Source organism: Dipodomys merriami, unplaced genomic scaffold, assembly GCF_024711535.1.
Source record: "Dipodomys merriami isolate MVZ:Mamm:240054 unplaced genomic scaffold, mDipMer1.0.p SCAF_1751, whole genome shotgun sequence".
In the NCBI taxonomy this organism is placed as follows: Eukaryota; Metazoa; Chordata; class Mammalia; order Rodentia; family Heteromyidae; genus Dipodomys; species Dipodomys merriami.
In genome coordinates this window covers 70587-96585 of record NW_027203106.1, presented here as the reverse complement: position 1 = coordinate 96585, position 25999 = coordinate 70587, and the positions used below count along the sequence as shown (strand labels likewise).

The window sequence follows — 25999 nt, the reverse complement described above, 5'->3', positions numbered from 1 at the left end:
TAGTCTCCAGATGAACTCGACCCCTATTGGCTCCTCCCGCAGATCCACACCCTACTCCACCAGATACCCTGCCCATAATTATCTACATTTTGTATCCCTTGCACTCCTTCTCAAAGCCCCTCCTCTAACTAACCCCATGGCTCCAAGCCCTGCCTTGCTCCAGAAAAACCACACTAGAATACCCCCCCACACTATCCCATCTCTCAACACCCACATTGTTCCACTAGAAACAACTGCACCAGTTGGGCTCCATCTGTCAGCCTCAACAGGCTCAACTGTAAGTCCCTGTCCCTGTCCCTACGTATTCCCTTTTTGAAGGTTGCTTTGCCCTACTGGAAACCCTATCCAAAGACCATGGCCTGCCTTGCAACACTGAAATCCCCACCCAACATTACTCCTCTTTTCAAAGTGGTGACTGACTATACCAGAAACCCCATCTTAACCATTCTAGTGCACTTGATCCTATCAGTGCTCTCACAAAGCTCTGGTTCTGCAAATCTCCTCCATACATTGTGACTACACCCTTCTCTTCAGGAAACCCCACTTCCACCCTAACACACTCCCCAAAGGCCTGCCATTGTCCACCAGTAACCCTGCGCCTTACTAGTCCATGTCTTCCTTTTACCACTCTGACCTCTCAAAGCCAGACCCTGAAAAGCCTCTCCCTCATAGCTCCACATTCCTGCACCAGAATCCCCACCTTCTGTCAGCCTCTTGCCTACATTCACTGCCCTGCCTTATGGCAAACCTCATCCTGCATATCCCACAAGGGCTCACAATGCTCCCACAGCACCCTTCCTCTAAGTAACCTCCTCCTTTGTAGATTTGTTCTTCCTTCTCAAAGCTCTGCCCCAATCAGCCTCCAGCCCTGTGACCCAGCCTTCTTCCTAAAGTCCCGCCTACTCTACAAGAGACCAGACCCCGAACAAGTCTAGTACTTCCTGTCTCCTCTCTGCGGTCTCAAAGCCCTACACAGACTGGTCTTCACCCCCTAAGCCTCACCCTGCTCAACTACAGAGACTGTGCCAATACCAACTCCTCCTTTTAACCAGAGAGGGCTCCACCAGAAACCCACACCATCTCATCCATGAAGGTCCAATCTAGTAACTGTTATTACAAATGTGATTTTGTACTGGCCATAGAATTCATACTAACCAATATGATAAGAAAGCAGTATTGCTAAAAGGCAACAAAAATTAGATAGCTATTAGATGCCTTATTCTATTTTGGGGTTCTGTTACCAGGCAGATACACATTGTGTGAAAATGTATGAAGGTGATTCCTCTTATTGGAAACCATTCTTTAAATATCAGTAAGGTTTCATGAATGATCATTTTATTTCTCGCAAATTCGTGCATATTTGTCCCCATTAATTTAAAAAATATTAGTTATTTTAAATCCTCTTTTTTCGTTGAGGAAAGAGTATTAGATGACTCATCTCTATAATAAATAATTTTGGAGTTGCTTACCTTCCTATGTACCAGAGTTTTTAGCAACAGAAATTCTCTACCAGGGGGCTGGGAATGTGGCTCAGTGGTAGAGTGCTTGCCTTGCATGCATGAGACCTGGGTTCAATTCCTCAGCACCACATAAGCAAAAAAGAAAAAGCCGGAAGTGACACTGTGGCTCAAGTGGTAGAGCACTAGCCTTGAGCTGAAGAGCTGAGATACAGCGCCCAGGCCCAGATTTCAGGCCCCACGACTGGACCCACCCCCCAAAAGAAAAGGAAATAAGAAATTTTCTAACAGAATCCACTTAGAATTTCCTCCTTCCACTAAAGTGTCCTTTGGAAAAGATTGAAATGAGATTATACAGATAAAATGCCAGAAATAAAAACGTATTTTAGATCATAACAAAATTATGATAAAGACCCCACCCAATGTGCTTTTAATTTTCTAACTAAGGGAACTTAAGCCTTTAACTGTAGACTTTCTGAAGACTAGAAGACAAAAATATAAGAAATGCCCTGTTATACCATGGTTCTGAAAACAAAACCAAAATAAATAAAGACAACATAATGACACAGAAGTGAATGAAGAACTTGTACATGTGATATAGAGTGTAAAAAATACACTGAATCAGGTAAAAATTATTTTGGTTACCACGTCTGGTTGTTCAATATATTTCATTGTAAATATTGTTCTTTGTTAAGCTGTGAATTAATATTAAAAGTCTCAGCAGAGATCTGCCCAGGTAATTGTGTTGTTAGTCAATTTCATCATTGCAAGATCATCAGGATGAAAAACTCCACCTACCTTAAGACACACCTGCAACCGCAGTAGACATACACTCCTATTGGTCCAACAGTGTAAGCCAGACCTGTGTTTTACCAAAGCTTTGTATGTGGTATGCTCTGGTTTATTCAGGCTGAAGAGCCAAAGTAACTCCAATTTGAGATTAACCCCACCATCTTGTGCTAGGCTTCCCTCAGAGTAATCCCAAGAGAGAGAGAAAAAAGAACACAGGTTGCCACCAATCCTGCCCACCCTTAAGAAATCAAAACAGTTGCCCAAGTGTTCCAGGAACAGTACATACCAATAGTTCAGAGAAAAGGCAGTGCGGTTCGGGTGGACTCAAACCAATCATGTAACTGCTTGTGTGGAAAGTCCCTAAATTTGTTTGTTCAATACTATAAAACTGTGCTGATTTTGTGCTCAGGGATTCTTAGCATCACCGGTTAGTGAGTGCACAGAGGACCAGCTTGGACTTGCAAATAAAGGACTCTTATACTGTTCATATTGGTCGTGGTCTCTGGGGGTCTTTTGGGAGTCTCAATCTGTACAAAATTTCTGGGTGTTCATGTGGAATCCCCCTCATAAAACTATCCAGATGCCCCACCACAGAGACTCATAAAAAACAGATGTTAAGTCAACGCACTGCTGTTCTGTATATTTGGTTGCCTGCAATTTCTGTATCTGTAATTCTGGTTTCCCACAGGGTCTGTATTCTGGTTGTAAGGACTCTTGGTAGACGTACTATAAGACTGTCAACGGGGTCTGTGAGAAGATGTCCCCAGACCCCTCGGGGTAGAGTGCTGTTCAGTACGGACTTTTTGGGGGAAATTTTCTGTCTGTAGTCTGGCACTTTCATGCAGACACTTTTTGGGAAGCTTTCCATCTGTATTGGGAAGTTTTCCATTTTTGGGGAAACTCTCCATCTGTAGTTTGGCACTGTCTGGTTTACAATTTACAATGATGCACTGTGTCTTTGTAAGTTCTGTCTTTGTGTTGAGTGTTCTGTTTGTCATTTGGAGTTTATCTTAGCCTTTGGCCTTGGCCCAGGAGGGTCTGAATATGGGGGAGAATCTGTCAGTCTGAGTAGATGGCCGCTAGGGAATTATTTCCCTTGCCCCAAAATGACGGACTTCTCTTTCACTTTGGAAGGCCCCTGGGTCAACAAATGCTGGTGAGACATCACCCCATTCACTGAGACCTGATTGTTCTCTGTTCTATGTTTCCTGATGTAGGGAAGTTCTGGGTGAGAGTGGCAGGCTCATTCAGCAGACTCTGGATTCAGCTTGCTGAGTGAGAACGGCACTGAGTTCTGATAGGGATAAACTCAACCTTTGGGTATTGAGTTTTCTAGTTCTGTTTTAGAATTGGTATGAGCTTTACATGTGGGTTTTTGGGTTTTGTGTTTTTGTTATTTATTTGAACATCTCTGGGGAAATAAAAGCTCCAGCCTCCAGCTGAGCTCAGTCACAGAGAAGGCTGTGTGGCTGGGTTTCACTTTTCAGCTAGTCCTGAAAATGTAAAGGGCTCTTGTCTAAAATTGGATAAAAATCAGGGCAGTTTAGTTTCCGGTGACCCTCCCCCCCAACATTCCTCCAACAGAGGGGATTCAAAAGACTAATTGGCAAAATGCCTTCATAAACAAGCAAGCCCAGGAAAAATGAAGCTCAACAAAGTTACTTAGTTTAAAAGAAATATTATCTTAAAGTTTTGTTTGAAAATTTTAGAAAATGTATGTACAAGTTGTTTTTATTTTTGCATGCTTAAAGATCTGTGTGAGTGTGTTTTGTATGTGTTTGTTAATATGTTGAAGATAGACATTTTCAGCATTCTGTAACAATTGGGTGAGTTTAAATTTAAAATTCAAAAGGTTATGAGGTTTGGACATTAACAAAAAATTTTAAAGAATTTTTACTTTGTTTCAAATGGCTTTTTAAAGATTCTTTAACTTGAAAATTAGAAAATCTGGTATTTTAGAATGCATAAGTCTCTTTACACTGTAATCAAGTTATCTGGCTTAACAACAAGGAGAAACTTAGAAGACAGGAGAAGGACTATTTTTAGGAGTGAAGGGTGAACATGCAGAACTGCAAGTCAGCTGGTCATGCACAGTGGAACCATGCATGGTGAAAGAAGGCAAGCTGGCACAAACGCAGTTCATCTAACCCTAAAGATCGGACTGGGTGCGTGCCCATTACACAGGAAGGGCTAAGTGGGTCATCTTTATTCTGTACCTTTTACCTTCAGATAGACACTGGAAACATGATGGTAAAACTGAATGATGTAATGATCTGATTAGCATTGCTAAAACTGTCCCTTGGATGTGTTAAAATTAAAATTAAGAAGGTCTTAAAAAGGGTTAAAAAGTTTATTTATATAATGCGATTTGTTCTCAATGATATTCTGCTATTGGATATTTTTTAAGGCATAATGGTGTTAAGTCTAGCTTCTTGGTACAGTGATGGTGATTATAATTTTTGCAATAAGAAAAAATTATTATTTGAGTTTAAATGTTTTAATGTGTATCAGTTTTAAAACAAGCAGCCAAGAGGAAATGAGTGACACCTAGCCTTGAGAGGTCAAGGGATTATTCAAAATGCAACTAAAAACTAAAGTATAGAATATTAAAATGGAAATTACAAATTAGGAATTGATTTCTGTATATAAAGCTTAAAAGTAAAAATGTTCTAATCATTTGCCTCAAAGTGCTAAAAGGAAAAATTAGGATTACCAAAATAATTGCTTAATACTTAGTTTAGTTTGCTCTCATAGGTTTTTCTTGTAACAGTTCCCAGCAGGTCCACAAAAAGGAGTGAAGATTCGTGTAAGTTTATCAGATGTACCTTTGGCTCTTAGTAATTTTCAGGTAAGAACATATTTAAAAGACACTTCTATGTTGACCACCTTGTTGCTTTTAAGTGGAGGAAAGTGGCCTTTTATGAGAATTATTGAACTGTAAACTGGTTCCACGCCAGCCCAGGCAGAAAAAGGTCCTTGTGAAACTGTCACCTCTACTCAGCCAAAAGATATCTGAAAGAGCAAGCAGAGTTGCTTTAGGACTCAAAGTGGCAGAGTGATAGCCTTGAGCTGTAGAGCTGAGGGGCAAAACTCAGGCCCTGAGTTCAAGTTCAGCAACTAAGGGAAATGCCAATGAGGCATTTTTCCCAGTGTGGAGAAGACACTCCTGGGATGAAAGAAATGGAGGAGCATCCAGAGACCATAAGCCACTGCTTGGATGGCAGAAATAATGTCAGATCCTAGAGTCATTTGTGGTTGGCCTTTCAAAAATTGGTCAGAGCCAGGGGGTCATGGGAACATATTTTGTAAGGATGCCTAATGTCTATGCCTATCTACCTTGTAAGGGACAGGAACTCGTCAGTCATCTGTGATAGTACTAAAAAGATAAGGTTTTAAAATGTGGAACATAGTTTAGATCCCAACACCTGTATGTGCCAAAAGCTCTAATTGGCAGTAAATTTTGAGCTGATGCCAGCTACATGAAATTCATCTGCTCAGGAAAAAAATCTTTGTAAACTTGAGAGTGTGTTTCTATTGATATCTGTCTGAAGGCCTGCTTAGGTAACACAGACATTCTTATGTTACTAGAGATCACATTACTATGCCATCCAGAAAGATCCTTTTGCAAACCAAAAGTCTAAATAAGCTCCACTGCTGTAGCCAGAACAAAGGTCTGTGCATTTTTTGAAAGTTAAAAGATTGTTCTTAATGACATTTAACCCTGATAACCTCTTTGTAAAATAGGCTATGGTTATTGACTCCTGGCTAACTAGGATCAACATCCCTGAGTCAGCTTGAAGAAGTGACAGAAGATGAATCTTTGCCCATCATCCCCTTTTAAGAACAAGGGACCAGATTCACTTTTTTAAAAAGGTGGCAAAACAGACAGAAGGAAAAGACAAGACATGGGAAATAATATTATGGGCCTGAGCCCTCTATATCTGCCTAGAAAATCCTAGCCTTATTAAAAGAACTATCTAGTTTAAAATGTTGGCAACTTTGTAAATTGTCCCGGGCTGTTGTCTAAATAGTTTTAAAATCTAGTGGGGTCACAGCCTGCCAAGCATATGTCATGTGTCCTTAACCAGGTTGTGTAGGAATTTGCAGCTCAGCACGAGGTGTGACTGTTCCTTGGAGCCACTGAGAGACCCTGCCGCTGCTGCTGCTGCTGCTCCTGCTGCTGCTGTTGCTGCTGGTGCTGCTGCTGCACATGCTAATGGGTAAAGTTCAACAACAGCCTGGCAGTCACCTGGAGGAAATCTACATCATCACCCAGACCACCTCCATCGCAGTAAAATAGACTGAACTCCTGCTTGATTCCATCACCTGAGAATGCTTCCCTGTTGAAATCTGCTACAAAATAAGATCTTGTGGGACATTTTTTGCTGATATCTAGTAAGCCCCTCTACTCCCACAGTGGATATTGGGGGCAAGGATATCACTGGCTTGCCTTAGGCACTTCAGGGCCATAGCCTAGTTTGTCTCTGGTATGGTAATAACCTGCTTCTTCCTGGGTGTTTTTTAAAGATAAAGGAGAGATTTTTTTAAATCAATGGAGGTAGTAAAAGGAATGAGACCCACCCTAATCTTAGCCTTAAAATCTAGCAAGCTTTTCATCCCATTCCTTGAGGCTTTCTGAGATAAATTGTTTCCACAAGTCAAAGGAAAACAGAGCAGATTTAAACTCTAGCCACAAAGAAGCTCAAGGAATCATAAAGAAGAGGAGGGTAGTAAAGAAAGCCTTACAAAAAGAATTGGAAAAAAAATTGGTATACTCTGGATAAGAAAGGATTTACAAAGTAAGGAATGTCTTAAAATGTTTGTAAAGAGGACAAACCACAGAAATTTTAAGTATGTAGCAAATGGTATGAGTATATTTTAAAATTGGAACTTATGAGTACAGCTGGTATGAAATTAATTGAGCTGGGGCTGGGAAGATTGCTCAGTGGTAGAGTGCTTGCCTTGCATGCCTGAGGCCCTGGGTTCGATTCCTCAGCACCACATAAGCAAAAAGAAAAAAGCTGGAAGTGGCGCTGTGGCTCAAGTGGTAGAGCGCTAGCCTTGAGCTGAAGAGCTGAGGGACAGCGCCCAGGTACAGAGTTCATGCCCCACAACCGGACCCCCCAAAAAAATTAAGTGAGCTGTGATATATGGAGTCAGGATTGCTGGAAGAAAATGAAAGGGCCTTTGGTACTGTTAATTTTGTTACTCACAATTGGACCTTGTAGAGTGATGTCCTTTGTAAAAGAAAGGATCAGCAGAGTCCATCTATTTGATCTGAGATCCCAATACCAATCTGTAAATATAGAAGACTGTGCCAATTAGGGGACCATGATTGGTCCCCGATGGTCTGGAAGAGGAGGGAATGAAGAGCCAAAGTAACTCCAATTTGAGATTAACCCCACCATCTTGTGCTAGGCTGCCCTCAGACTAACCCCAAGAGAAAGAAAAAAAAAAACACAGGTTACCACCAACTCTGCTCACCATTAAGAAATCAGAGCAGTTGCCCAAGTGTTCCAGGAACAGAATATGGCAATTGTTCAGAAAAAGGACAGTGCAGTTAGGGTGGACTCAGTCCAATCATGTAACTGCTTGTGTGGAAATTCCCTAAAAGTGTTTGCTCAATACTATAAAAGCTATGCTGATTTTGTGCTTGGGGACTCTGACCGGCACCCGTTACCGAGTGCACGGAAGACCAAGCTTGAGCTTGCAAATAAACGACTCTTTTGCTGTTCGCATTGGTTGTGGTCCCTCGTGGACATTTGGGGGTCCCAAGTCCGTACAACAGGGCTTGATACAAAATGTCTCTGTCCAGAGAATTAAATGATGGCATTTATAGCTAAAATGTTTTACGGTTATTATTAACATCTGACACATGCTGAGATGTTTATTTATACCTCTCTTTCTCCTTTTCTTTCTTCTTCCCTTTCTTTCTTTCTTCCTTCCTTCCTTCCTTCCCTTCTCTCCTCCTCCATCTCTATTATCTTTTCTTTCTCTTTCTTTTCTCTTTCTTTCTTCACTTTTCTTTCCTCTTTTAGGAAATGAGTATGAATTTAGATATTTTGTTTGCTCAACAAGTATTCTACCATTAAAACAATCCTTTATCAATTTAGTTACTTTGCTCATAGGTTATCAATTTTGCTGATGGCTGAACAAAGGTTAAGTTCCACAGTTCTTTCTTCAAAGCAGCTGGGAACACAAATGAATTCCAACATGCAAGACTTTAGGATGATATTAAAATCTTATTACTTTCCTTGCACACTGGTTCTGAACTGTGATCCTCTCAAATTCTACCCCTTTAGTTAGTGATGTGAATTCCAAGAGCCTGCCCTGTGTATAGATTGACTAAATGAATGATTGAAGGCAATTTCACTTTAATCTCTTTTTTTGCCAGTCCTGGGGCTGTTATAATTTTATTTCTAGACAATTTTTGTGCATATGTGCATAATAGCGTTAAAATTGCTTTCCCCCTTTTTTATCCTTTTTTATTTTTCTTGGTCATGGGGCTTGAACTCCAGGCCTGGGTGCTGTCCCTAAGCTCTTTAGATCAAGGCTAGTACTGTACTACTTGAGCCACAGTGACGCTTCTGGTTTTCTGGTGGTTAATTGGAGGTAAGAGTGTCACAGATTTCCTGCTAGGGCTAGATTTGAACTACCATCCTCAGATCTCAGTTCCTGAGTATCTGGGATTACAGGCATGAGTCACTGGCTCCCAGCTAAAATGTTATTTATTTTAAGTTCTGTGATTTAGATGAGGGACTAGCATGCGTGTGTAGAAAGTTAACTTTCAAGTCATCTTTCTGAATAGTTTCAGAGGTTGATATTCATAATATTTATTGCAGTGTTTAAGAACAGAAGCTCCCAAAGTAACAGAATGATCCTTCATTTTCTCCTTCCCATAGGTATTTTTAGAAGAAAATGAGTGAGATCTAAGTCTAAGACAATATGTACTTGAAATTATAAAAAAATTATTTTGATGACACATAAAGAGCCAGATTATGAAACTGCCTTTCATTTTCTAAAGAAAGGAACGTCAGACAAGTATATTTATTTGCAGGCTTTTTCATCTGAACAACAAAGAAAAAAAACAATATCATAAAAAAGCTGAAGGGGCTGGGAAGGTGGTTCAGTGGTAGAGCGCTTGCCTTGCATGCATGAGGCCATCGGTTTGATTCCTCAGCACAACATAAGCAGGAAAAAAAGCCGGAATTGGTACTGTGGCTCAAGTGGTAGAGTGCTAGCCTTGAGCTGAAGAGCTGAGGGACAGCGACCATGCCCAGAGATCAGACTCAACGACTGGACCCAAAAAAATAAATAAATAAAATAAATAAATTAAATTAAAACGCTGAAGAAGATCAACATCCATGTAAGTGTGATATAGCATTGGATACTTTAAGACATTAATTTATTAAGGTACAATAATTATTTGCAAATGGTATCAGTTCGTTAAATTTATTCATTGTAATTTATTCATTTTATTTTATTTACATGTCACTTAGTATATAAATATATATATATATATAAATATATATATAAATATATATATATAAATATATATATATATATATATATATATATATATATATATATATATATATATATATATATATATATATATATATATATATATACCAAAAATTTAGGAAGTATCAATCTCAACAGTGGATCATGTTGAATCATGCCATTCATCTCAGCACCACAAGAGGCTAAGTTGCTGCTCAGTACCTGTGTCATATAGATCCCTGGTTCACTTGGAGGCAGTCACCTCTCCTGATCCAGAAACTGGGCTGGGATTTAGCCAAGAGGAGGAAGGACTCTGCCTCATCTTCCCTGGGTGGACCTCACAGAATGCAATGTATTTGCTTGCTTTCCTCTTCCAAAAGGCTTGAAATGCCATGCTGCTAAGTGTTCACAATTTGATTCCAGTGACCTGTGGTAGAGGTGTGAGGAAATATTAAATTAAATTTCACATTTGCCAATTGAGCTGTTCTTCCCAGCCTGTGAGTTCAACTCAGCAAGTGTTCATTATTTGAGAGTTGAGAATACTGAGGTAGAGGAGAGTGGGAGGTTGATTGAAAGAGAGGAGAGATAGAGAGAGGGAGGGAGGGAAGGAGAAAGAAAAGAAAGGAAGGAAGGAAGAAAGGAAGGAAGGAAGGAAGGAAGGAAGAAAGAAAGAAAGAAAGAAAGAAAGAAAGAAAGAAAGAAAGAAAGAAAGAAAGAAAGAAAGAAAGTGATAGAGAATGGAGTCAGAAGTCACATGCCAGAGGAACTACCTGTATTTGGTATTAGGTCTGCCCCAGCGTGCAGACCCTATGCAGACACCCCCCCCCATTTCTTGGCTGTTTCCACCCTTTATGTGTTAACTAGGTATCTGACACACCTGGAGATAGCCACCTCCCCCTCCTGCTAAGTCACAACCTGGTCAGCCTCTGGTAACACTTCTCATCCAATCCTTGGCCTAGATATGTCCTGACACTAGGTTAGGTTGCTCCTCCTTTTTTTACATGCCGCTCTGCCATGTATGGCATGGGCAGCAGTTAGGTAAATAAACTACTTTACCTGACTGAATACCATGTGGTGTTCATTTCGATGGCTACCTAATGAAACTTACCTAATTAATATACCTTACACTTCAGTGTTTCTTTTTTCTTTAATTTTAATTTTAATTTTTTGTAAACATATTCTACAGAGGGGTTACAATTACGTGGGCAAGATAATGAGTACATCTCTTATCAAGCATTGCTGCCTCCTCCTTTGTTGAACCTTCACATCGCTTCCCAGCCTCTGCACGCCCCCCCACCCAAACCCTCCCCCCACACACCAAAGTTATAAAGTTCGTTTTTGACATGACAACTTGTACTTCTCATAGTTGCATCGGGTCCACCTGTATCCTTAACCAACATGTTTGTCCCCATCTCCTCCACAAATTATACCGACATCAAACATAGTGAAATCAGGGGTTGTATTGTGGGGGAGGGACATACAAAGCTACAAAGAAATAATTTGTAAATGAGTTAGAATCAAATGCATGAAAGAAAAAAAACATTTAAATACTTATCTAAGGGTTCATTTTCCTAACATTACATTATCTGACCTTTCCTGCTTGACTCATACATATACTAGATATTGCAAATTATGGAAACCATGGGACGTTTGTTTCTTTGGGCTTGGCTTACTTCACTTAATATAATTTTTTCCAAGTTTTTCCATTTCCTAACAAATGGGGAAATGTCATTCTTTCTGATGGAGGCATAGAATTCCATTGTGTATATATACCACATTTTCTTGATCAATTCATCTACTAAGGGGCATCTGGGTTGCTTCCATATCTTAGCTATGGTAAATAATGCTGCAATAAACATAGTTGTGCTGGTAGCTTTAGTGTGGTCTTGTTTGTAAACATTTGGGTAAATGCCCAAAAGTGTGATTGCTGGGTCATAGGGGAGATTTATGTGAAGTCTTTTGAGGAACCTCTATACTGCTTTCCAAAGTGGTTGAACAAGTTTATACTCCCTCCAACAGTGAAGTAAGGTTCCATTCTGTCCACATCCCCTCCAGCATCTGTTGTTGTTAGAGTTTTTGATTACAGCCATTCTAGCTAGGGTGAGGTGGTATCTCAATGCTATTTTGATTTGCATTTTTTATGGCTAGGGATGCTGAGCATTTCTTCATGTGTCTATTGGCCATCCTTCTTTCTTCTTCAGAGAAGTTTCTCTTCAAGTCATTAGCCTACTTATTTATTGGGCAGTTGTTTCTTTGAGGATTTGTTGTTGAGGGATTTAATTTTTTGAGTTCCAAGTATATTTTAAATATGAGACCCTTGTCCGTTGTATGGCTAGTGAAGATCTTATTCCAATCTGTGGGCTTTCTATTGATCTTACTAGCTATGACTTTTGCCATGCAAAAGCTCTGCAACTTCATGCAATCCCGTTTGTCTAACCTTTCTTTGATTTGTTGGGTTTCTGGGTCTAAATTAAGAAAATTTCGGCCTGAATCAAGGAGACCTAGGGTTTCTCCTATTCCATCCTGTAATGTTTTCAGAGTGTCTGCTTTGACTTCGAGGTCTTTAATCCATTTGGAGTTGATTCGGGTGCAGGGTGATATATAAGGATCTAGTTTTAGTTTTCTACAAGTAGTTAATCAATTTTGCCAGCACCATTTTCTGAAGAGGGTGTCTTTCTTCCATTCTATTATGTTAGCTCCCTTATCAAAGATTAGTTGGCTATATGCATGTAGGTTCATTTCTGGGTTTTCATTTATATTCCATTGGTCCTGAGGTCTGTTCTTGTGCCAGTACCAAGTGGTTTTGATTATTATGGCTTTATAGTAGAGTTTGAAATTTGGTATTGATATTCCTCCAGCAGTGTTCTTTCCATTGAGGAGCATTTTTGCTATTCGGGGTCTTTTATTGTTCCATGAGAATTTTTGGATTGCCTCTTCTATTTCTTTGAAGAATGAGGGTGGAATTTTGATAGGTATTGCATTGAATTTGTAGATAACCTTGGGAAGTCATGCCATTTTCGTGATGTTAATCTTTCCAATCCAGGAGCATGGGATGTTTTGCCATTTTCTAAGTTCTGTTTGGATTTCCTTTTTCAGATTTTAAAGTTTTCATCATAGAGGTCCTTCAATTCTTTGGTTAAGTTAATTCCTAGGTATTTTATTTTTTGAGGGGCTATTACAAATGGAGTTAGTTTCCTAATTTCAGCCACACTTTTCTCATTGTTTGCATAGAGAAAAGACATTGATTTTTGAGGGTTAATTCTATACCCTGCTACTTTGCCAAATTTTTGAATCAGTTTGAGAAATTTGGGAGTGCAGTCTATGGGATTCTTTAAATACAAGATCATGTCATCTGCAAATAGGGAGAGTTTTATTTCTTCTTTCCTTATTTGGAACCCCTTTATGTTTGCATCTTGTCTCATTGCTGTAGCAAGGCATTCTATTACTAGATTGAAGAGAAGTGGAGAGAGTGGACATCCTTGTCTTGTTCCTGAGTTAAGAGGAAATGGCTTTAGTTTTTCACCATTAAGTATAATGCTGGCTGTAGGTTTGTCATATACAGCCTTTATTGTATTGAGGAATGTCCCATGGATTCCTAATTTTTCCAAAACCTTCATCATAAAGGGGTGTTGGGTCTTGTCGAATGCTTTTTCTGCATCTATTGTGATAACCATGTGGTTCTTATCCTTGCTCCTGTTGATGTGATGTATAATATTAATCGATTTGCGTATATTGAACCGTCTTTGCATCTCTGAAATGAATCCTGTTTCATCGTGGTGTATGATTTTTTGTATGAATTGTTGAAGTCGATTGGCCAAAATTTTGTTGAAAAGTTTTGCATCAATGTTCATCAAAGAAATGGGTCCATACTTCTCTTACTTTGATGAGTCCCTGCCTGGTTTTGGGATGAGGGTTATGATGGCTTCATAGAGTGTGTTCGGTAGTGAACTTTCTCTTTCAATTTCATTGAAGAGTTGGAGGAGTATTGGTGTGAGCTCTGCTTTGAAGTCCTTGTAAAATTCCGCTTGAAAACCATCTGGTCCTGGACTTTTCTTAGCTGGGAGGTCTCTTATTTTCTGTTTCTATTTCAATGCTTGATATTGGCCTGTTAAGCTGGTTTAACTCATCTTGGTTTTGTTTTGTCATGTCAATATTTGCTAGGAAATGGTCCATTTCTGTCAAGTTGTCAAACTTATTAGCATAAAGTTTTGAGAAATATTCCCTTATAATGTTCAGAATCTTGGTTGTTTCCGTGGTGATGTTTCCATTCTCATCTCTGAGTTTATTAATTTGGGTGTATTCTCTTCTTTTTCTGATAAGATTTCTAAGGGTCTGTCAATTTTGTTAATATTTTCGAAAAACCAACTCTTTGTTTTGTTGATTCTTTCTATAGTTTTTTTTATTCTAATTCATTTAATTCTGATTTAATTTTAATTATTTCTTTCCATCTACTGGATTGGAGTTTAACTTGCTGCTCTTTTTCAAGGAGGTTTAGATGTGTCATTAAATTGTTGGTTTCAGATCTCTCCAATTTGTTGATGTAGGAGCTCAGAGCTATAAACTTGTCTCTGAGTACTGCCGTTGCTGTGTCTCAGAGTAGCTGGTAATTTGTGTGCTCATTTTTGTTGAATAGCATGAACATTTCAATTTCCTTTCTAATCTCTTCCATGACCCACTCGTGATTCAGCAGTGTGTTGTTCAGCCTCCATATGATACCGGACTTTCTTTGGTGGCTTTTGGTGTTGAGTTCAAAATTTATTCCCTTGTGGTCAGAGAGAATGCAAGGTATAACTTCAATGTTTCTGAATTTGGACAAGTTTGCTTTGTGGCCTAAAATGTTGTCTATTTTAGAAAATATTCCATGTACTGCTGAGAAGAACGTTTATTCTGATGCTGCTGTGTGAAATATTCGGGAAATGTCTGTTAAATCTAGTTGATCTATGCAGCTGTTTAGATCTGTGGTTTCTCTGTTGAGTTTTGGCCGAGTTGATGTATCTAGTGGGGAGAGTGGTGTGTTAAAATCTCCAACAATTAATGTCTTTGGATTTATGTGGGATTTGACACTTCAGTGTTTCCAGTTTTGAATCCATGGATATTTTTTCTGACACATGTGTGTTCAGTATCTACAAAACATATGTACTAACTTATCATGTAACAGTATAATTTTGCCTGGAATCTTTTTTTAAAATTTTTTTAATTGTGAAAATACCATACAGAGAAGTTACAATTACATGAGCAAGGTAATGAGTACATTTCTTATGAAGCATTGTTGCCTCCTCCTTTGTTTCCCCTTCCTATCCCTTCCCATCCCCCACCTCCCCCGCCAAATTTGTAAAGTTCATTTTTTGACATAAAATGTTGTACATCTCAGTGTTGCAATGGCTCCACCTGCATCCCTATTTAAACCATTTTTCCCTTCCCTTCCACAAAGTATACCAACATCTGAATCTTTAATAGCAGCCTAATTAACCTTAAAGTCTATTTTCCTTGCTTTGTTTCGTTTTTTGCCTAACATAAGCAAAGATTTGGTGGGACATTCTGAAAAGATCTCTGCCCTCATATTTACTAATCTCCCTGGGCTTCAACCCGTGAGGTACCAGCTCAGATGATGGAACTTTGAAATTCTGGAAAGCAGATGCACATCATAAGGCCCATGGCTTTGGGTTTTCTCAGATTATTTTTTAAATGTACTTGTTACTAAGGTGTGTACAGTGAGTTTACCATTCCACAATTCATGTCATGTGTATATTTTTCTTATAGACAATAGCAACCTTTCCTTAGCTTTCTCCCAGTTTCTTTTTTTGTTGTTGTTGATGTTTTTTTTTTTTTATTTGTGTACCTGACCTTCAGCTTGAAATCATGATTGTGTGCTGCCCCTGGGTTTTTTAATCAAGGCTACTCTACCTCTGGAGCCCCAGCTTCCTTTATGGCTTTTTGGTTGTTAATTGAAGAGAAGAGTCACAAATTTTCTCACTCCTGCTGTCTTTGAACTGTGATCATCAGCCTCCTGAGTAGCTAGGATTATAGGCCTGAGTCTTCAGTGTCCAGCTACTAAAGTGTTGGTTTTATGCTTCCCTGGTTGTGTTACAATTTTCCTCGACTCTTAGCACTAATACTACATATTGCCTGGCTAAAATCTGAATTGGTAGAACATACTTGTATTTTGATTAAAACAAGAATAGGAAACTATAGGCCATAGGGACATATAAGCTAAACAATTCCCTTGGAACATGGCATAAAAACGAGTAGGTTTATTGCCAGTTGACTGTGTCTTGTCTTTACTGTTAATTCTACATGGCCTGTGAATGATGTTAAACATATCCAAATGACCATTGGCAGAAATAATGTTTCTCATCCTGTTCTAAAATTAAAACAAAAACCAACCAAAAAAAAACTATATATGAGTCCAGCAATTTCCTCTAATTAAAGACCAGTCTGCCCCAGTTTATGAAAAAAAAATCCTTTAGTTAGGTGCTGTTGCTTTTTCTAACTGCAAATATAACGAAATCTGTTGTAGTCTATAGAATTGTATAACACACCTGTCATTTTAATTCACAAGAAATTCAGCCATTAAAAAGTTTATTTATTTTTTGAGTCAGTTGTGGGGTGAACTCAGGGCCTGGGCACTTTCCCTGTGCCTCTGTGCTCAAATTGAGCCACAGGCCACTTCTGGTTTTTGAGTTGCAAATTGGAGATAAGAGTCTTATGGGGACTGGCTTTGAACTGTGATACTCAGATCTAAGCCTCGTGAGTAGCTGGGATTATAGGCATGAGACACTGGCACCTGTCTTCAAATAGACATTTTTGAAATGATGAACTGCTTGGTGCCTCGGGCTCACATATATAATCCTTGCTATAGTTAGTGTTACAGGTATGAGAAACAAATACTAGGTGTGTGTTGTTCATGATAGTTTATATTGGCATCTTTTAATATAATTTGTTTCTTATACTACAATGCTCTTATTTTTATTTTCTCCTAGGTGAGGGTGATAGAAACCCTAGGTCTCCTTGGCTCAGGTGGAAATTTTCTGAATAGAGACCCGGAAACACAACAAATCAAAGAAAGGTTGGACAAATGGAATTGCATAAAGTTGCAGAGCTTCTGCAGGGCAAATGACATAGCTAGCAAGATCAATAGAAAGCCCACGGATTGGGAGAAGATATTTATTAGCCATACAACGGACAAGGGTCTCATATCTAAAATATACTTGGAACTCAAAAAATTAAACCCCCCAACAACAAATCCGCAAAGAAACAACTGCCCAATAAATAAGTGGGTGAAAGACTTAAAGAGAAACTTCTCTGAAGAAGAAAGAAGGATGGCCAATAGACACATGAAGAAATGTTCAACATCCCTAGCCATAAAAGAAATGCAAATCAAAACAACATTGAGATATCACTTCACTCCCGTTAGAACGGCAAAAATCAAGAACTCTAACAACAACAGATGCTGGAGGGGATGTGGACAGAATGGAACCTTACTTCATTCTTGGTTTGAATGTAAACTTGTTCAACCACTTTGGAAAGCAGTATGGAGGTTCCTCAAAAGACTTCACATGGAATTCCCTTATGACCCAGCAATCCCACTTTTGGGCATTTACCCAAATGTTTACAAACAAGACCACACTAAAGCTACCAGCACAACTATGTTTATTGCAGCATTATTTACCATAGCTAAGATATGGAACCAATCCAGATGCCCCTCAATAGATGAATGGATCAAGAAAATGTGGTATATATACACAATGGAATTCTATGCCTCCATCAGAAAGAATGATATTGCCCCATTTGTTAGGAAATGGAAAAACTTGGAAAAAATTATATTAAGTGAAGTAAGCCAGGCCCAAAGAAACATAGGTCCCATGGTTTCCCTTATTTGTAATATCTAGTATATGTATGAGTCAAGCGGAAAAGGTCAGATAATGTGATGTCAGGAAAATGAACCCTTAGATGTGTATTTTAATGTTTTTTTCTTTCATGCATGTGTTTCTAACGCATTTATAAGATTATCTCTTTGTTGCTTTGTATGTCCCTCCCCCACAGTATATCCCCTGCTTTCACTACATTTGATGTCAGTATAACTTGTGGAGGAGATGGGGAAAAACCAGTTGTTTAAGGATACAGGTGGACCTGTTGCAACAATGAGAAGTACAAGTTGTCATGTCCAAAACGAGCTTGACAACGTCGGTGCGGGGGGCGAGGTGGAAGTTGGGGAAGGAGAAGGATTGGGATTGGGGGGAGGGGGGAGGCTGGGAAGGGATGTGAAGAGTAAACAAAATAGGAGGCTGCAATGCTTGGTAAGAAATGTACGCATTATCCTGCCCATGTAATTGTAACTCCTCTGTACAGTATCTTCTCAAATAAAATTAAATTAAATTTTAAAAAAAGACCTATTTTAAGTGGGAAGAAGGTTCTCAGAAAAATTTTTTCAGTGTTTGTGTTGTGTAGTATTACCCAAGTGTACATAAGGTAACAGAAGGAGAAACAATAGGAATAGGAGAAGAGAAATTCTGTATTTAAGTAAAATGGTTCTATACACTATAGAAGACTCTGCAAATAAGACAATTTTGAAATAATAAAGCCATGGCCAGTATGCAGATCTATGGGAGTGACATAGAGAAAGCATTACTACTAAGTGGAACATGAAGGATGAGACCACTCTCTTTCTTCTAATAGCTCTAAATCATTATAGCTAATCATTCAAATTTGTAAAAAGTAGAATGGAAGAATAATTCTGGTTCCAAGCAATTCATATATAAGACCATGGACTTAACTGGAAAAAAGGCCATGTCGAGTGCACAGGAATTATACTAGCAATGAACTAGTGGCTAAGATCACATTTCTTTTTTTTTTTTCTTTTCTTTCTTTTTTTTTTTTTTGATGGTAGTGGGGCCTGAAATCTAGGCCTGGGCCCTGTCCCTCTATTGTTCAGCTCAAAACTTTTTCTCTACCTTTGAGCCCCACACCACTTCCAGGTTTCTGTTGGTTAATTAGAGATAAATGCCTCAGAAACTTTTCTACTTATACTGGATTTGAACTGCAATCCTCAGATCTCAGCCTCCTAATTAGCTAGGATTACCAGTGTGAACCACTTGAAACCTGCTTAGGATCACATTTCTAACAGTGTATACTCAGCATAAGTAATGTGTATAGTCATCCGTCTTTATATGAACTCGAGATACAAATCTGTGAAACAGATTAGATTTTACACTCACAAAAATGGTTGTAGTTCAAAAGTTGATACCCATGGAGAAATAAAACTTAAGAATGTAAAGGAGTCTGGGAAGTTCAGTTTGCATCCAGCTTGGGCAAAACAGTCTTTGAGACACTATAATTAACCGGCCAAAAGATGCATTAGAAGAATGTCTCAAGTGATGGAATACTAGTTATGAGCAAGAGTGCTGAAGAAGAGCTTGAGGTTTTTGCATACATATATACATACAAACACGCACATACACACAGAGGCACTTATATGTTCTAACACACATATGGAACAACTGTCAGATTATGTAGAAAAGTTAGAAAATATATCCTTAGTAAGAATAAAATCAAGTGATAATTTTTAATATTAGAAAGTCCTCAAGTGAAATTTCCCCAAAAAGCTTGAGAATATTACATAGGTGAGAACAAAGATAGTAAGAAAGTCAACTCATCATTAATAAAGGGATCAGATCCGGGGAGGAATGAATCAGAGACCCCTTCACAGCATCTGAAAAGGTTCATATCCTGTTTCAAATGTTAGAACATCTTTGAAAATAGTACATGAACAATCTGAGCCATCAGTCTAACGGAAAATATTATTGGAGAAATTCAGAATTGCTAGTCTGTATCTAGATTAAATAAAAAAAGAAAACTATTGTAGGACAATGTGATACAAGCCAGGAATTCTAGCACTCAGAATAAGACAGGTGATTAGAGAGTGGAATGACGTAGTGATACTTTCAGTGGACTAGGTAGTATAATTTGTCTCAATAAAACAAACAAAAGAGGAATAAAAAATAAGCCAGAAAGGAATACACAGTTGGAAATTTGGGCTAATTTTGTCAATATATTTTGAGAAGTCAAATTTCCTATTGAAACGCAACTCATATAATCCTCAGTTGTGTTTAAATGCCGCCTTCATTACAGAATATTACAGTTGTGTTTAAATGTCGCCTTCATTACAGAATATTACTAGATGCAAAAGAGCTCATGATTCCCAACCAAGAATTTGAAAAAGCAACCATCATTCTGTTAGATTCTAAAGAAATGTTGGATTACAAAAGCTTAAGCCTAGAGAAATAGGAAAGTTCGTTTAATGTAGGACTTTGTAGACCTGGCTAAATAAGAATTTAGATTTAAAATAAATATTTTTGTTTGTAATTTAATATTCTATAGGATCGTATAAAATTGTTTTTAAGTAGAGATTTAATTTACAAATTCACAAATTATTATGGCATTCTATTTGCCTAAAATATTATTTCAAGTAAGGTATAATTAGTAGTTAGTTAACAGTTAATTTCAACAGTTCATAAGTAACATGATAATGTGAATAATCTAGATAAAGTTGTCAACAAATTGATACTATTAATTTATAAATTTACCAAAAGAGCAACTTTTTGAGACTTTGGTGTAACATGGTATGAAGAGAGTAATTGCGTGACATCTTTTTTTTTTTTTTCTACCAATACATAACACAGGAAGAAATTTCCTTAATTATGTACCTCTGTATACAATGAGAAAAATGCTACGGTTAGGGTTTGTTTTTATTTTGTTTTTGTTATTCGGTTTGTCCTAGGGCTTAACTTCTAGGCCTGGGCACTGTTCCTGAGACTGTTTTTGCTCAAGGCTACTGCTCTACCACTTGAACCTCAGTGCCACTTGTGTCAGGCTTTTCGTGACCAGTTTATTGGAGGTAAGCATCTAAGGAACCGTCCTTCCTGGGTGGGATTTGAACCAGAATCTTCAGATCTTAATATTCAGACATTCAGATCTCCTGATTATCTATGATAGATAAAATATGTAATTATAAATAATATTTGCAAGTGTTCTGATCTCAAGGGTAACACTGGGTGGAAAATGATGCAGCAAAGTTTAGTGTAGTGTTTAGTGTACGAAGGGCATCACATTAGCAGTAGTGTAGTATTTTTCACAATACTTATATGCTAGTCATGTTGTGAATTTAAGGAATTTTAACGTGCACATTACAAGTTGGAAATTGTTGAGCTAGGATGACTTTATGGCATAAAATCTTGGGATTGATGGTTATCTAAATAATGGCTTACTTGATAAACAAATGTTTACTCTAGAGGAATTAATATAGATACTTCATCGTTTTAACTTCTACCAGACTGTGGTTATTTTTTCTGTTGAATTTAAATATGTAACGCCTCATTGAAAACTGCACTTATTACAGAATTAAATAAAATGCAAACAGGTACTGTTTTGAATGTCTCTAGTGTGGCATGTTCAGAATTTGAATATGAATAGCTAGTAATAATAGGAATGTTGAAGAACACATATATTCTGTCCTCCTAACAATTATTAAGTTTGAAAAGTTAAGTGTTTCCATAGAATTGAACTTTTTCTGTTTTAGTATGAGACAATACTAAAACAATTTTTTTCCAAAATAATGACAAGTATATTCTAAAAATATTGTATTGTTTGATAATATTCAAGTTGATGACCCTCTCATAAAGGGATAATTAAATCAAATTAGCAGCCAAAATGTTCATTTCTTTAAAAGGTAATACACTTAGAATAAAATTACTATACCAATACAGTGAAATTATATTTTATACAGCTCAATTTTAATTTAATTTTATTGTCAAGGTGATATATAGAAGGGGTTGCAGTAATTATAAGGTAGTGAATACATAATATGTGCTACTTTTTTTACCCCTCCCTCATTTTTCTCACACTTTTCCTTTACCCCAATACACCACATAAGTTGTAATGTAAATTTCCAACATGTTGTTTTGTGAGTATTGCTATTGCATTGGTTTGCCCTTTGTTCTTTGTCTTGCCATTTCATTGTTCCTCTTCCCTTGCTAAATCAAGATAAATGTATATACAATACACAGGATATTGAAATCAAATATAACAGGGATAAACCAAAGGGAAAACACAAAAGAAAAAAGGAATCACATAGTACATTAAAAACAACAACCACAAACAGAAAATTTTGTTCCCATATCCAGGAGTCCATTTTGCTCATCATCATCTTATATGGTCATACATACATAGTTATTGAGCAATTCTGCTCAACTGCTAGCACTATCCTAGACATTTCCTACTTATTACAAATGAGGAAACAACGGAATCTATTTCTTTGTGTCTTGTTTATTTTACTTTGTAGGATTTTTCCAAGTCTTTCCATTTCCGTATGAATTTGAAGTATAGAATTCCATTGTTGGTGGGAATGTAAACTTGTTCAACCACTTTGGAAAGCAGTATGGAGGTTCCTCAAAAGACTTCACATAGATCTCCCCTATGATCCAGCAATCCCACTTTTGGGCATTTACCCAAATGTTTACAAACAAGACCACACTAAAGCTACCAGCACAACTATGTTTATTGCAGCATTATTTACCATAGCTAAGATATGGAACCAACCCAGATGCCCCTCAGTAGATGAATGGATCAAGAAAATGTGGTATATATACACAATGGAATTCTATGCCTCCATCAGAAAGAATGACATTTCCCCATTTGTTAGGAAATGGAAAGGCTTGGAAAAAATTATATTAAGTGAAGTAAGCCAGGCCCAAAGAAGCATAGGTCCCATGGTTTCCCTTATTTGCAATATCTAGTATAGGTATGAGTCAAGCGGAAAAGGTCAGATAATGTGATGTTAGGAAAATGAACCCTTAAATATGTATTTTAATGTTCTCGTTTCTTTCATGCATATGTTTCTAACGCATTTATAAGATTATTTCTTTGTTGCTTTGTATGTCCCTCCCCCACAGTGTAACCCCCGCTTTCACTATATTTGATGTCAGTATAACATGTGGAGGAGATGGGGCCAAACAAGTCGTTTAAGGATTCAGGTGGACCTGTTGCAACAATGAGAAGTACAAAATGTCATGTCAAAACCAGCTTTACAATGTCGGGGGGGGGAGGGGGGTATAATTGGGTGGGGGGAGGGGGGAGGCTGGGAAGGGAGGTGAAGGGTAAACAAAGGAGGAGGCTGCAATGCTTGGTAAGAAATATATGCATTATCCTGCCCATGTAATTGTAGCCCCTCTGTACAGTATGTTCTGAAATAAAATAAAATAATATTAAAAAAAAAAGAATTCCACCGTGCATACATAAACCACATTTTGTCACTTAGTTCATCTACTGAGTCGCATATTGGTTTAAAACATGACGGCATGTAATTATCACTTAGGGTCATTCAAAAATGAGAGATGCCACTTCCCCAGACATTCTAAAAGCATGATTTCTAAGTAAGATAGGATTTTATGGTGGTAGGAGTTTTGAGAAATCTGGATGAGTCTCATGTATATCTTGCACTTAATTAGGCAGGAAGATATCCAATATCAGAAGATAAATATGGTAGTGTCAAAAATATGTCCCTTGAGAAAGATATAGGAGGCTGCCAGAAGTATAAAGTAGTTCAGATAATTTTGAAGAATTTAGAAATGCAAGCTTAAGTATGTCTCTTTAAATAACAATTATGTAAGTGGAAGGGCAAAAGAAGGGGACGAGAAGAAAACAACTGACAGCAGATCATTGTCCAAAGATAGAGTATAAAAAGACATAATCTATAACTTTCAAGTTAAAGAGAGACCAATAGAATACATCTCATTTAATTTAGGTACATGCAAAATAATTACTTGGCTTTTTCCTACTTTAATGCTCCAAAACAATGGAAGATTTGTAAGAAAAGTTATGTGATTGCCATTGCTTCAACCTGAACACCAACTGTGATAAGCCTTTTTTTTCTTACTTTGCAGTTGGAATTTATCCCTAGTTGATGATATTGTGTCTGATTAGAGTCAGAGTTAGTGGCTTGTACTTGTACATTTATCCCAGAATAGGTTAAAGCAGTCCCCCCCCCCCAAGATATCCAAGTACATTGTCTGAATCTGTACTTTGAACACACCCTCACACCTGAGCACATTATTTGAAAATATACTTCAGCATTTCTTGGCACATTCTACTTTGTGCCCTTGTCTTCTTTGCACATTCCTTTTGAGTTCGTAGTTGCTCTATTTACATTTCATCTGTAAAAACTGCTAAGAAAATTGTTCAACTACCACTTCTTCTTTGCACATGCCCAGTCTATGTATGAAGGTACATTGTCCATGTTAAGCAATAGGGTAGTGCTCACTCTCTGCGGAGAAAAGTTCCACAATATGACCCTGTGTCCACATTAAAGTGTGTAGAATTTAAAGCATTTTAAGACAAACAGTGATATTAGAATTGAAAGGCACCTTATGGACATTTTCTTGGAGCTCATTAGTTTACCCAAGAGAAATATAAATCATCCACAAAATCTGGATTAATATTTTTAATGTTGCCACTGTGCATGCATCCATATTAAAAATCTGCACAAATAAAGAAACAAAAAAACTAAACCTTAACAGGTAGATTGACTATGTGCTTATAACAAATTATGGAATAGATTTTGGAATTATTGCAAATTCCTAACCAGTATGAATTAGTTTCTTCTCTCCCCACCACTACACACAAATATTTAAGAGTGGCAACAGAATTATTTCAAGTAATATACTGTAAATGTTACTGCAATATCATGTGTATCTCTAAAATTCCCTTGAAAGTAATAGATTATACATTCTATTGAAATATTAGTTATTGTATTCTAGGAAACTTTTGGAAGAATAGACTGTATATCTTTGAAATGAAAAAGGTCAAAAAATAGTAGCATAAAAGCTTTAGAGGAAGTCTGTCTTCAGCAATATATATATACATATATATATATATATATACATATAATATGTAGAAAGACATACATTTTAGAGAATATTTGTCATCAGAAATAAATACATATATTTGAATTTATGTGTGGAACGATGTACATTATAGTGAAACAAAAATCTTAAAACATAATTAAATTAAAAAAAATACATCAAACCAAGTGACTCACGCCTATAATTTGAGCGATTCTGGGTAATGAGATCTTAGAATTGTGTTTGAAACTAGCCCAGACAGGAAAGTACTTTTTAGGGGACTGGGAAGGTGGCTTAGTGGTAGAGCGCTTGCCTTGCATGCATGAGGCCATGGATTATATTCCTCAGCACGGCATAAGCAAAAAGAAAAAAGCTGGAAGTGGCGATGTGGCTCAAGTGATCGAGCTCTGGCCTTGAGCTGAAGAGCTGAGGGACAGCGCCCATGTCAGAGTTCAGGCCCCACGACTGGACCCCTCCATCCCGCAAAAAAAAATACTTGTTCAATTCTTATCTCCATTTAACCACTAAAAACAGGAGTTACCTCTGTGCCTCACATTAATTTCAAAAAAGCACCTTTTAACTGCTGTGAACATTCCTTAGAAACATGAATACATTCCCCTGGAAAATGTTAAGTAAAACCTATAGAATATTTATGTTTATGTTAAAGACATGACTATTCAGTTTAAGGTATTTAGGTAATGATTAGGAATTAAGAATAATGATAATATATTGGGACTGGTCTTTTATTCTATTTTATTATAGTATTAAAATGATATTTGTAATGATTGTATAAAAATACTCTTGTTTGCTATTTGAGTTATAATAAGTAATAAACATTTTAAATTGATTTCCATAGGAAAAAATCATTTTCTTAATGGTATCAATTCTTTTTTTTCTTTTCTTTTTCTTTTTTTCCTTTTCCTCACTTTTTTAAAAAAATTTTATTTTTTATTGTGAACATACTGTACACACGGGTTCCAATTACATGGGCAAGATAAGTACATTTCTTATCAAGCACTGCAGCCTCCTCCTTTGTTTACCCTTCACATCCCTTCCCAGTGTATCAATACTTTTGTAATTTCAAAACAATTAAAAAAATTAGTCGAAGGCTGATTTGCTCTAAGACTATATTTGTTTTCTTGTTCTAGTTTTTATATGTTGGTCGAAATTAAAATTCCAAAAATTCAATGGATATTGGTATTCAGGAACATCTTTATATGTACTAATATTGGAGTTGCTTAAGTGAAATTGTTTTATTTCATTTGTTATTTTCACAAATAAGTCAAGATGATTATGTATTTTTATTCTTTTCATTGCTATTGGTTCTTACCTTGATAATAATTTTTTTCCTAG

General features: G+C 37.3%; 1 long non-coding RNA gene across 1 annotated transcript in view; it reads right to left on the bottom strand.

Moving 5' to 3' along the window:
* Nucleotides 1-9935: 9935 nt before the first annotated feature.
* LOC138829701 (uncharacterized) overlaps nucleotides 9936-25999 on the bottom strand; it is a 53401-nt gene continuing 37337 nt past the window's right edge. The window contains exon 3 of the long non-coding RNA XR_011372698.1: nucleotides 9936-10179. This is a non-coding gene — a long non-coding RNA (uncharacterized lncRNA). The remainder of the gene's footprint in view (nucleotides 10180-25999) is intronic.